The sequence below is a fragment of the Montipora capricornis genome, chromosome 7, assembly GCF_036669925.1.
Source record: "Montipora capricornis isolate CH-2021 chromosome 7, ASM3666992v2, whole genome shotgun sequence".
NCBI classification, from domain to species: Eukaryota; Metazoa; Cnidaria; class Anthozoa; order Scleractinia; family Acroporidae; genus Montipora; species Montipora capricornis.
This window is the reverse complement of record NC_090889.1, coordinates 14,895,427-14,908,982: the sequence shown is the minus strand read 5'-3', so window position 1 is coordinate 14,908,982 and position 13,556 is coordinate 14,895,427. Positions and strand designations below refer to the sequence as shown.

The window sequence follows — 13,556 nt, the reverse complement described above, 5'->3', positions numbered from 1 at the left end:
ACCTACACATTTAATTCAAGGTACCAACCAGCTCAGAAGTTGCTTGTTTAGAAACCTTTGATAGCCACCAAGACAATTTGTGTGTATCGACCCAAGAGGGTCAACTCTAGAAAAAACAAAAACAAAAACAGATCAAAGCCACACCTCTTGGGGGACAATAGAAACTTGTGTGACTCATATGGAAGGGATGACGGACGTGTCAATGGCAATGATTCTGATAATTTTGGTTGGCTCTTTCAGTCAAAGACGTACATTGAAGGATATAAATTCCTTTGTGGTTGTTCCGTTCTAGGGTTAAGTTACTTATCCTGGTTTTTTTGTAATCTTGGAAAAAGGTCGTTACGGTACGGGGTCATACAGGGCCCTGGCATCATATCATGAAGATATGACTTCCAAAAGTCACGAAATTCCACACATATTTTGTGTGAAGGCACGAAACTGCATTGCATTTGACCCTAGGTTTCGCTATAAAATATTCCCAAGGTTGTCAGAAAAAAGCGAAGATCAGTGAAATAACTTTATTGCGGAAACAAGCTGAATGTGTATTGAAGTCGAAAAGAAAAAAGGGTGGAAAAGAAAAGGGATGAAACCCTCAAAAGATTCGTACTACCGACACGTCGGCCTTCATGGCCTTCACAGAAATACAGCGCCTTTAAGCCAATGTGCCCCCAGAACACGCATGCACATAATTAGGAAGGATGAACAAAGGCATTATCATAATTGACGCAAATGGACTGCTTGTAAAGCCTGAGCTTGTGCCTACAGGAGACGTTGAAATGAAATTTGCTTTGTAACAATTAAGCGTAATTTACGGCATGATAGAGTTGACCGCAGGATATATGGCATGAATTGATACTGCAATACAGTTCTATATCATTTGGCTTGAGCAACTGAAATAGTAGAACAGCAGGGCTCAAAATACTTTTTCTGTTCATTTGTGGTGCGGTGATGGTCCCTCTGTATCCAGTCCCACGGTCCAGTAGTCCCATATATATTTGGCGCGACTCCCTAAGGTACTGGGTCGGAGTTTCAATGCTCTTCGAATCTTGTGTTTTTGTTTTTCTATCTTTTCGATGAATTCTTTGTGTTTTGTCGTTTCATTTTGTTCATCAGATGATAATATTGTTGTTAGCCAGATCACAATGTTTTCGTGAGCAGAAATGTTTCAAACATGAAAACACGGGGTCTTAACCTACTATCGAATTGTTAAACGTCGTCAATGATCGTTAGCCATGGATCCCTAAGATGAGGTCATCGCGATTAGCAGTTGATAACTTTCACATGACACAATATTTGCAGACTCTCGGAGAAAGACGTCCTCTTGGGAAGACGAACTTTTTTGGATGTCACCAAGTGCACGATCCTGAATATTCTTAACAACGAGAATACCAATTTATCCGAATTTTGTCTGATATTTTTGAAATTCAAATCTTCCGAAGGTTTATCTAAGAGATACAAAGATCAGTGAAATAAGATTATCATGGAAAATTGTTGATAAATCTTCCTTCAAGCAAAGTGCCTCGATTCCTCTAAAAGGAAAGAAGCATCCCAAATTTTAAATTTGCACGATCCTAAAAGAAATACTTAACGAAGGCAGGGGATATTTTGTTTTACTAAGGTCCATTAAAAGGAGAAAAAAAAAAAAAAAAAAAAAGGAAACCGAAAAGTGAACAGCTGAAGCTCGATCCCCCGCCCTCAGTTAAAATATGAGTAAACGTTTAGCGAACTCGCTACTGCTCAACCAAGGCACCGGATTAAAGTAATGGGTTTGTTGTTGCTTATATCTTAACGATAATGTCATTATCGAAATCGCAAAATGTTTCGGTGCAGAAAGGTTTCAAACTTGAAATTTCGGACTTCCAAATTGCATGCTTTATCGATCGAACGCAGCCGGATTCTCTTCTCGGCGCGGCCCGAGTAATTACAGGAAAACTCTACTGATTGATTCCCCTAACTTATTTCTCATCATTTCATTTCAAAACATATTTTTCTATTCAGCTTAGAAGTCCCTCAGGATATAATCCCCTCGTTCATGAGCCCATCCAGATTGAACGCCGGATTCAAATAGATCACGGGTCTATATGAACCTTTTTTTTTTTTTAACCGTTGCTTTATGCTAAATAATTAATTATTATCAAATCAATGACTGGTCTCTAGTCTCAAGTTTGTACAAAGTCGGTGGGAGTCTTCAAATCAATCATTTCTTTACGGAACATGAACCATTTAAGAGGAGTCGTGCAATGATACGAAAATTATGAATCAAAAAACGCAACAATTAGTATAAAGCTGTGAATGTTAAAAAGCACGCACACTCAGGGTTACGGTTTTGTACCATTTTTTCCCTTCAGGCGGACTAATTTTTCTGTGAATGGACGGGAACTAGAAAACAATCTTACCGTTTACCTTCCAACGGAATTGTCTCCTCTTCTATCTCTTGTGCCGTTTGATCTTTTGTTCTTGCACGATGTGTTGTCTCCCTCACTCCTGTCGATACACTTCCCCCATAATTTACAAAGAACGCAACGTCAACGACAGCTAAATTTGCAGAACTATTTGTGCTCTCGATGACAATATTTGGTCTTACAACTTCATCTTAGCTCCTTCTCTACAGCATACTCATCGTTGAGGTGGCTTTAGCAGCCTTTGATTAACCTTTGAAACCGTTCATGATCATTAGTCACCAGCTGAGAGAATGACGCAATTGCCATTCGAACTTAACAATACAACTTGTCGTTGTCGAGTCCAAATTTTCCATACATGTTGACTCCATGACAACCAATCATGGAACTACAATTTAAAAATTCAAGAATCTAGAATAAGAACAAGTTGCCGTCCAACGCAAGAAAACCCGAGATAATTCGGAATTAATACTGCCGTGCGCTTTGGGAACAATTTTCGAAACCCGAAGAACACCCTCGAAACCGGCGTCGAAATGTTTTCGGGCCCCGAGTTTTTTGAGGAACGCACGCCAGGTGCCTAAACAACTTTGAGAAGAGGCAGGGGAAGGGATATTGGACATTTAACCTGATTCTTCCAAAACGGTTGAGGTAGAAAGTGTGCACCAACTACTTTTGAAGCTAAAACCAACCCGTGCTCACGGTTCTTAGAGGGTACGCCGCAAACAAGCAGGGTTTTTGCAGTGGTGCTTTTTTTGTTTCGTTATGCGGCATTATTAAATAGACATTTCCGGCTATATATGCTAATGCTCAAGGGAACTGCTCTTTTCTTCTTCGTCGTAAAATTGTCTTCCTGCATACCAAAGTAGCGCAGGTGACCTAGACAGAAGACAAAACGTGAATCTTTTTTGAGTAGCTTTTATTTTTTTACTAGCGTTGATACAAAGACACAAAAAAGCACACATTCCTTAGAAGCAGTTACTGTCTCGCCGAGAAACTTTTGGTCACACTCCTCTGTGAAATGATCTATCTAAATCACCTTAGTAGTTTGACGCTCTCCTATATAGATCTGAGGCTCGTTTTATTTTTTTGGGTCGTTTGCTGCCGTTCTCGTCGAGATCTCTTTTACACCCCCTTGTGTGAAATCTTGGTTTACCAAAAAGCTAACAATTAAATTAAAACAGTTAAGATGCGGTTAGTTAAGTTTGCGTTTTATACGAGGTCATTTTACCGCCGCCGCCGCAAATTTCGCTTTCGTAAACGGTCGTTGCCATTTGAAAAGGTCGATGCCATTTATAACGGTCGACTACACACTTCACTTCAAAGAAAATTAAAAGAAACAAACTAGGAAAAAATATTAACAAAAATGAACACAAAAAGGAAAAAAATACATTTGTAAAAGAAAAAATGGAGAAAAAAAGAGTCCGAAAATTTCAAGACTCGAACTCGGGTTCTTAGCCCTCACTATAAACAGAACCCTAAGGCGAACCCTAACTCATGTGACAAGCGAGACACAACTCCCACTAACAGCAACGTTTTGAGTCCTTAAACCTAATGAGTGTAATTCAGAGCTAAAATATGGCATCGACCGTTTCAAATGGCAACGACCGTTCTGAGAAATGGCAACGACCGTTTACGAAAGGGAAATAAGCGCCGCCGCCGGCAGACATTGTATGACCTTTCTTTATAGGATGGATCTAGAAGACACACTTTAAAAGCGCACGCAGACACAAAAATTTGAACTTGAAACACGCTGCAAATCCTTCGGAATTGTTAACCGCACCGTTCTAACAACTTTCGGTTGTAGTTTATGCCATCCCAGGTTCCGAACTCAATCAGGGTATGTCGCGTTCCCCAACTCCACCAATTTCGCCACTGGTAGTAAATTCCGGCACTCAATTCTAGTGCAGTCAGGCTAGAGGACAGATCCACGCACCACTTTCTGCCTGCACTGCGGGCTGCCTGGTAAGACAGAGTCACAGGGAGACCCACGCGAATTAACGTGCCATCTCCGTAAACTCCGACTCGGATAAAATATGCCGAAATATATCCCTCGATGCTTGCTGTGGTTTCTGCGAAGGGTTCAATCTAAATGAAACAATAACACTTGGCTATCGTGTGTTTGCTCTATACCACACAAGTGAATAGTACTTTTCGCACGCGCTGATTGCTTGACTCGGAGGTGAAATTTCCGAGAAAAACAAAATGGCACGCGAAGGTGCATCGTGCGAGATTTTGCCCAATTCTCGTGTTAATATTTGAGCTAATGGCTTTTACGTGTGTGGTAAAAGCTATAACAATTATTCACCTTAGTGTGGGTAAAAGTGGTGGATATTTGCCTCCTGCTTGGTGGCTCGGTAAATATCCCCCATTACTCAATTCCACTGCGGTGAATAATTGTTAATTATACAGAATTAAGAGGGTTAAACAACAATAAATTCAACGACAACTGAACCCCGTGATATAAATTCATACCTCAATAGCTAACTTGACAGGGCTCAAAGAATTTTTCTGTGCAGGAAAGTTCAGCTGGATATTGACTTTAAATGTGAGACTGAAATCTACTCCAACGCTCAAGAAGAACACAGGAATGGAGACGCCCTAGGAATAGAGAGTAAACAGATCAGTTAAAAAACAATGAGACAAATGTTTTAATTGTTTGGCCGTTACCATTACTTTATGATGGGTAAGAACTTAGTGCGAGGGCAGCAAAAAATGTCACGATTTATACTCACTGCCAGCGCAGAATTAAGAGAACTTACGACAATGTTGGAAGGTTCAAGGGTGGAAATCTCACACGTAGATTCAGAACTTTTTCAGAGCTTTCTTTGGTACTGTTTTAGTTGCTTTAATTAGATGACATGCTATTGATTTAAACAAGGTAAACTTACTATTCCTCTTCTCCACTCATTTCCGGTCATTATGTCTAACCCATCCTCCAATTGTTCTCTTTGGTATTGCTGGTACAATATGTCCTGGGAAATACCTCCGATTACAAGTCGAAGACTGACCCCTATTTCCGTGGAGTCACCGCCTTCCAGCCAAACCTTTCCTTCTCCCTTCACGTTAATTCCGATCACGTTTTCCTCAAACAAAGTGAAGGAGTGTTCGACATCCAGGTCAAGTGGACCGGCTTCTTCCCAAGGAACTACGTCGGCGTCTCGGCGCGAGCGTTTCAAGGGAATGGCTGACGAGTTGGTGGAATTGTGATGCTGGTTGAATACGGAACCATTGGTCGGTGTCTCAGTTGGTGTAGAAGTACTGGCCGCAGGCCTGTGCGGATTCTTGTTGACAGAGAAAGCAGCTTGAGATTTTGGTACAACTAGCTTTACGAAATAGTGCAAACTAACCCTTTGGATTCTGCGTATCCAAAATAGCTGTTTTGAATGAGTGAAATGTGGCTGCTTAACGTTATTTCTAACATGGAAACATCAAAACCACCTTTATTATGCATTGGTTGCCCAAAGTTCAACTGTTCGGTAAAGTAGGCATGGCTTTCTGTTACCATTCCGTTGCTCTTGTTGACGAGGGCGTAATCAGAGTATTTTAAGTCCAAATCAATTTCAGATGACAAATTCCTGAAATCTGCGCGATCGAAATGATTCTTGATGATGAGGGCTTCCTTGTCTCATGTGTTCGCCTTTCTGTGCATTTTCACGAAGCCAGGGAGCAAGGGCGAGTCCTCTACATTCTGCGACTTCGTGGCTGAGAGCTTTTCGCCATCCACATCTTCGTACAGATCACGATTTAAGGTCGGAAGAAGTTGTTCCAAGATGAAGTACACCTGACGGAGCAGCTCTGCATCAGTGTCACGTTTCCCGTAGACTTCAAAGGACTCACCAGGGGTGTCGCTTGCGAAGTCAGGCGCTCTAAAATAAGGATTCGTACGCATCGCATTAATGGCAAGGGAAAAGTCAAAAGTAAATACTTGTCAAACTTTTAAGCCTGCTGCAATTAACAACCTTGAAAAGTGAAATAGGACCGGGAATGGTCATTGAAATCTCGTCCACTTACCGTTGAAAAAACTTCAGTACCAATTAACCCTTTACTTTAAAAGATTTTGGCCAATCAATTGCGCAGGTCCTAACATTCGTTTTAAACTTGTGCATGCTTTACTTCGGATTCCCTAGCTGAACGTCTAGTGATACGAAAAACATAGGGAACAAAACAAACCTGTTCGAAAATTTCATCCAGAAAAAAGGCTCCCTAATATACTAGGTGACCTTTTTAGGGTAAAAATCCGTTAAAAAAGGGCAATTATAACATGTTTTAGATGTTCGAAACTCCTAGGACAGGTAGGCAAGCAAGGAATTTTACAACAAATGTTCAGAAAATTCTATATCTCAAATCTTCTTCCGAACAGTTATTTTCCGAAATTTGCCGTTGGGTGCCCCAGAGAAAGCAGGACACGTGCATTACCAATTGACTGCTAAGGGTTTCTTTTAAAATGGAGTTGTCCTCAAGAAAGCGCCCAAAGACAATCGTAAATATGCTGACGGGTGCCTGCCCATGGCAACAGGCCCACCTCAGAACAATACTATTTGCCGTTATATTTATGGCGTTCATCGCCTTTTGAGAGTATGATAAAAGGTAGAATCCATATTTTACTAGTAGTCTGTTAGACCACCTTTAGGTGCAATCCCTGGAAACAAAAGTAAATGACAAGTTTACCTTGAAGCAATCTGAAGTCGAACCAGGAAGTATTCAGTCGTTACTTTCATTCCGCGTATGTCCATATCTCCATTCACGTAGGACAGATTGAATTTCATCAGGAACCAGTACTCCTCGGACGTCTTGTTGAGAACCCGGATACCAATGATTGAACGGATAGTGCCTGAAATGAAAATACGCAGTTATAATGAAAATAAAAGAATCAATCGATCATAGTTGAGGAAACAATATCATTGTTCACTGGGAGTTTGAGGAGGGACCGCCGTCGGCCTTAGATTTTTACAGCAAGAAATTTGTATAGGTAATAGCGTGATTTCAAGAGATATTTGGGATAAATAGCACGAGTTACATTACTGTATTTTAAGATATGTGACCTTGCTATTATTTGTCTATACTTCCGGAAAAATAATCCTATCTTGGCTAGCCTCCAGCCTTGAGAAACATACTACGTTGTCGCGTTAACATACAGGTAGTAAACGACCACATAAAGAAAGTACGACGTTCCCAGCGCCTTCGTACCACTTAATACTATACTGTTTCTTGTTTTCCATAGTACCGGTTTGTTAGCGAGTTGCTTTGTCTAAATCTACCCTCGTCAACGTTGAGACCCTGCTTTCACCAAAACTGTGGAGTAATAAAGGCTTCAAGTGCTTACCGTATTAGAAACATGCGCTACACGTCTCAATCTAAACTTGCAACAGTTTTAGTGATGAAAGGGAACCTTTTAAAGGAAAGTAACCCAAATATTTTGAAACTAAAACCCCGGCTACACGTTGAAACAACTGCCCTCCTTTGCTAGCTACGGCCCCGATTAGCTATGTTTTGATCCAAAGGCAGAATTTTTAGTCCCTTCCCTGACTTGAGTCCGTGATCAAGGCCCTGTTTACAAGGAGGGAGGCTAACCCTAGTGCTAGACGGCAGCTAGGGTTACCCCAGCGCTAGGGTAACCCTAGCTGCCTTGTAAACGCTCTGCTTTCGACATCTCGCCTACCGAGGACAACATTTTTGCGGTTTTCACTGTGTTTGCGATGCTGGCGGTTACCAAGCACACAAAGTTATCCCGGGTGGTAGGGTAACCCTACCTGTGAAATTTTGCGTGTAAACCCGGGCTATCTGTGACCCTCCTTCTAGGGTAACCCTAGCAGTAGGGTTACCCCAAATTAGTCAAATGATGACGTCATAAATTCAACAAAATTATGATCAAATATGATAGAAAAAGATATGCCAGCCAATTTGTATCAGAATTGCTTGATTCTTTACAGTAAGATTCTAGAAGATGTGCTTCACAATATGAGCATACCAGTTTTCTTACCATGGCAACATACTGGGTTCCAGACCTCCCTGATATTAAAGGCTCTGCTGGCCACCTTTGGCATTCTATTATGATATTTGCCAGTGGTGCCTCATCAGCATGATCCTGCAAGGATATAGATATGTTAGGTAGAGTTTATGGCCTTGTTAAGTCTTTTTCTAGCTTATGATCACCAAAAATATTGAATCAGGTTGGAGGGGACTGGAAAAGAGTGAGTTGCCATGGGAACCAATTTCTTTACAGCTGAAAGTGTGTTGCCTGTAGAACTATTAGCCTACCAAGTTTCAATGGTCTCTGCTGCAAATTGACCAAGGTAGTTCTATTTATATAGTTTATTTTATACTGAGTTGAGCGAATGACGTCATCAGTCCTCTTACTTGCATATTTAACACATTTTTCAAACTTAAATATCTCCGGAACAAATGCAGATATTTCCAAACGGTAAACGGCGTTTTAAATCTTTCCTGGAATTCTATGCGATAAACCTAAAAATTAAAGGAGTAAAAATTTGATCATAGTAGTACTTTAACCTAAATTCACTAGCATTACTAGCTTAAGATGGACGTAACGCACATCTCTCTGCTTCACAAGTACTTGCAGGGTCTGTGTTGAGAAGTGGCACTGGATTGTAGTATTGTCGATTCCGTGTTCAAGTGCGAATTTCGAATTTCCCGATAACGGTATGTGATCGTTCACAAGAACGTGGCATTAGTATTCATATCGTCGTCTTCCTTGCAATGCTGAGATTCAAAGGCATAGACACTTTTTCAACCAAATAACTTTGTATCATGGTGTCAAGCAAGGCGACAATTCGGAAATTCAAAATGTTGTATTTTCGAAACGAATATGATTTTAGAATTTGATAACGTCACTGTGAAAACCATCTATTGTTAAGCCCCGTACTAACGGACACAACACGTAACACCCAACAATGTTGGGAGTTGTTGGCCAACAATGATGCGTCCGTTTGCCCGGGGCTAAAAGTTTGACCAGTTTCAGCTTCGTGCAACAACTCCCCACAACATGCAACAGCATGCAACAGGGTGTGCCAACAGACACAACATGTGACCCCCAACAATGTTGGAACATTGTTAGCCAACAATTTGCGTCTGTTTGCACGGGGCTAAAAGTTTGACCAGTTTCAGCTTCGTGCAACAACTACCACAACATGCAACGACATGCAACAGGGTGTGCAAACAGACGCAACATGTGACCCCAACAATGTTGGAACAATGTTAGCCAACAATGCTGCGTCTGTTTGCACGGGGCTAAGAGTTTGACCAGTTTCAGCTTCGTGCAACAACTCCCAACAACATGCAACGACATGCAACAGGGTGTGCAAACAGACGCAACATGTGACCCCCAACAATGTTGGAACAATTTTGGCCAACAATGCTGCGTCCGTTTGCACGGGGCTAAAAAGTTTGATCCGTTTCAAACTTGGTGCAACAACTCCCAACAACACGCAACAACATGAAACAGGGTGTGCAAACGGACGCAACATGTAACAACCAACAATGTTGGAACAATGTTGGCCAACAATGCTGCGTTCCTTTACACGGGGCTTTAGCTAACAATAATCTCTCCAATCTACAAAAAACTAAAGAACTACTCAAGCTATTGTTTTCAAACACATATCTGAGGTTACACACGCGTTAACAATCAATTCCTATCATGACTCCGGTAAGCACGCATGCAATAATCACTTATCAGCTACAATCTCTTGGGTCAATCATTCCATTATTACACTCTTCCTTATGTCACATCCATCAAACTCCATAAAAAAAAACCTTTGTTACAAGTTCATCTTTGCTTTAACATTAAATGGTAGGGCATTCTATGGAATTCCATCCATTTGAAAACGGCGCCTGTTGAGATCTCCGGGCAAAAAAATGACAATTTTTGACTTTAACGTCACATTTCATCTGAATGATTCACGATTTTAGAAGATATGTTTGTGTAGGAGATACGCATTGCATGCTGAAGAAGTGCGAATCGCAATAAATATCGCAATGAAAATTCTATCTTTAGCTTGACTCTATTCCTCATTATCCGGTGTGAAGCGCGATGAGCTAAACTATTTTGTCGATTTCGAAACCGTTCCGGGTTTAAGTATTCCAGCGTTCCAGTATTTTACCGTTCCGGCGTTCTATCTTCCTACAGTTCCTTGTTTAAGTACTTGCCTGCTGTCTTGGAAGTACCTTTAGTAAAGAGGATTTTAATTCGAAGCTTCGTATTGAAAGGCTTCTGAGTTTCCAACTATCTCACAGCTGAGTAACAGCAAATAACAGTCCTTTGCGTTCACTTGGTGTAGTTTCAGGATGGATTATAAAGCATGGGTCCTTTACACTACGGACTATTATTGTTTATCGTCCACCCTATTCAGCAAACCATCCAGTTACTATCAAAACATTCTTAGCAGAGTTTTTTACTTATTTGGAATCCATTGTTATGTCGTCTGATCCACTGTTGATAACTGGAGATTTCAACATACATGTTGATCAGCTGGGTGATCAAGATGGAAATTCTTTCCTTGAGCTACTTGAATCTATGGGTTTCCTACAACAACGGATGGCGAATGGTAAAATCCGAGACTCGCCGAGACGCCGAGATCCTAGTTAAAAATCTGAGCCCGAGACTCCTTGGTGCAAAGTTTCGAGATTCAAAAAGGGTGAAAACAAACCATGCAAAAACGAGACTTCGAGACTTATCAAAAACGCTTTTGAGATTTCGAGATCTGGCTAAAATTTTCCGAGATCCACGTTTTTCGAGGTATCATTGAACACCCCTACAACATGTGGATAAACTAACACGTCGGTCAGGACACACCCTTGATTTAATTATCACTCGACAATGTGACTCCGTTCTTGCAAGTGCTCCCACGACCGACTACTTCTTATCAGACCATTGTTCTATATTATGTGATCTCAAGGTTCAGAAACCGGCATTACAAACAAGAACAATATCCTACAGGAAAATTAAATATATTGATCAGCAAGTGCTATGTGATGAGATGACAGAAACCAAGAAACACCCTAGATGATCTTGTTGACTGTTACATTCAACTCTTGCTTCACTTCTTGATCGTCATGCTCCACTGTTAACTAAGAGATTCAAAATCAAACCTCTTGTGCCCTGGTTTAACCATGACATCAAACAGGCGAGGAAGGAAAGGCGAAAGGCAGGAAAAAAAAATGGTGTCGAACTGGCAGTGTTTCTGATTTTTTGGAATTTTAATCTAAGAGGAATTACACCACTTATCTGATGAATACTGCACGTCGTGAATTCTTCAAGGAATTCATTGATAAGAACACTTCCAATCAGAGGGATTTGTTCACGGCAACAAAGAAACTGCTTAAACATGATCATGGTGTTCCTTTCCCGCCAACTGAGAATAAATTAACTCTTGCCAATGAAATGGGTAGTTTCTGATCAGCATTACCAGACGTTTCAAGTGTCGATACTGAATCATGGTCTGGTGCTTCGATGGATCATTTCAAACCATTGTCAGAAGGAGATATACGTAAACTCATTGAAGGTTTTTCTAAGAAAACTTGTATTTTGGATCCCATGCCAACGTCTTTGGCGATTGACTGTATTGACGTGCTTCTTCCAGTTATTACTAAAATCATTAATCTGTCCTTGGAGTCTGGTTCGTTTGCATCAAACTGGAAATGTGCACTGGTTAATCCGTTGTTAAAGAAGACTGGTCTGGATCTGGTACTTAAGAACTATAGGTCAGTAAGTAACCTACAGTTTGTGTAAAAACTAACTGAAAGAGCTGTCTTTAATCAATTGCATGAACATATGATGGCAAATGGCATTACTGTAATATATCAAACAAGAGAAGGATTGTTTCATCGGATATCCAAACACCGAAAAGCAAGTTGAAAAAACAAGGCCGAAGGCCGAGTTTTTTAACCGATTTCGAGGTGGTTGAATATCTGATGAAACACTCTTTCGAGTGTTTGATATTGCTTCTCAAAAGAATCAGTATTTTAAGAGACATTTGGGATCAAAGTTGGCGAAATTTTATGCTCATTAAGACCACATATCCAAACTTCCCTCACGGTAGTGATTTCTTTTGTTTTTGGCTTATGCATTATTAATGATTTGAGAACCCTTGTTCCAGTCTGCTTATAGATCACAGCACTGAAACTGCATTGCTGAGAGAAATAAATGATATTCTTCTAAAGATGAACTCCCAGCATATAACATTTCTGGTTCTTAGTGCAGTATTTGACACAGTGACCCATGATGTGTTGCTCGATCGTTTGCATAATGAAGTTGGTCTACGTGGGAATGCTCTCAATCGGTTCTACTCCTATCTTTCTCAACGAAGTCAGCGAGTCTCTATGGAACATGGAACTCTGTCAAACAACTTTGACTTGGACTATGGAGTTCCACAGGGCTCCTGTCTTAGGCCTTTATTATTTGTTGTTTATGCGTCTAAGCTATTACTATCATAGAGAAATATCTTCCTAGCGTACATTGTTTTGCTAATGATCCGCAATTGTATCTTAGTTTTAAGTCTGATTATACGCCCAGTCTGGATGAAGCTATTAGTACTATGAATAGATGTATCAGTAACTTAAGAAATTGGATGATTAGGGATAGGTTAATGATTAATGATGATAAAACTAGACAACAATTAGGTAAGATCAATGACGCATCCAATATCTCTGTAGGTGAATATGATATTTATCCTAATTAGTGTGTTAGAAATCTTAGTGCATGGCTCGATAATTCTTGGTTTTCACATGACGTCACGGCCGCCATGTTGGAGCCCTTAAACAAAGAAACGGCGGCCATGTTGGAGCCCCGACCAAATCCTCCGGGAATTTAATTCTATTATTATGCAAATCTTTTCTTTTGTTTTCGTTGAAAAACATGGCTGTTGATTACGTGAGTGAAAACCAACAATAAGTTGTCAATGTCAACGCATGTAGCTAAAATCTGCAATGCCGCATTTTATCACCTACATAATATTAGAAGCATTAAGAAGTATTTTTCTCGCGATTCGTTATTAACGCTTATTCCTGCTTTTATCACTAGCCGCTTAGACTATTGTAATGGACTTTTGTGTAGCCCTTTTAAGTCGCAAAAGTTAAATTGCAACGTGAGCAAAATGCTGCGGCTAGACTTGTACTGAACTTAAGAAAGTACTAGCATATTTC

General features: G+C 40.5%; 1 pseudogene; it reads right to left on the bottom strand.

Annotated features, from left to right (window-relative positions):
- Positions 1–3,337: 3,337 nt before the first annotated feature.
- LOC138058308 (uncharacterized) overlaps positions 3,338–13,556 on the bottom strand; it is an 11,515-nt pseudogene continuing 1,296 nt past the window's right edge.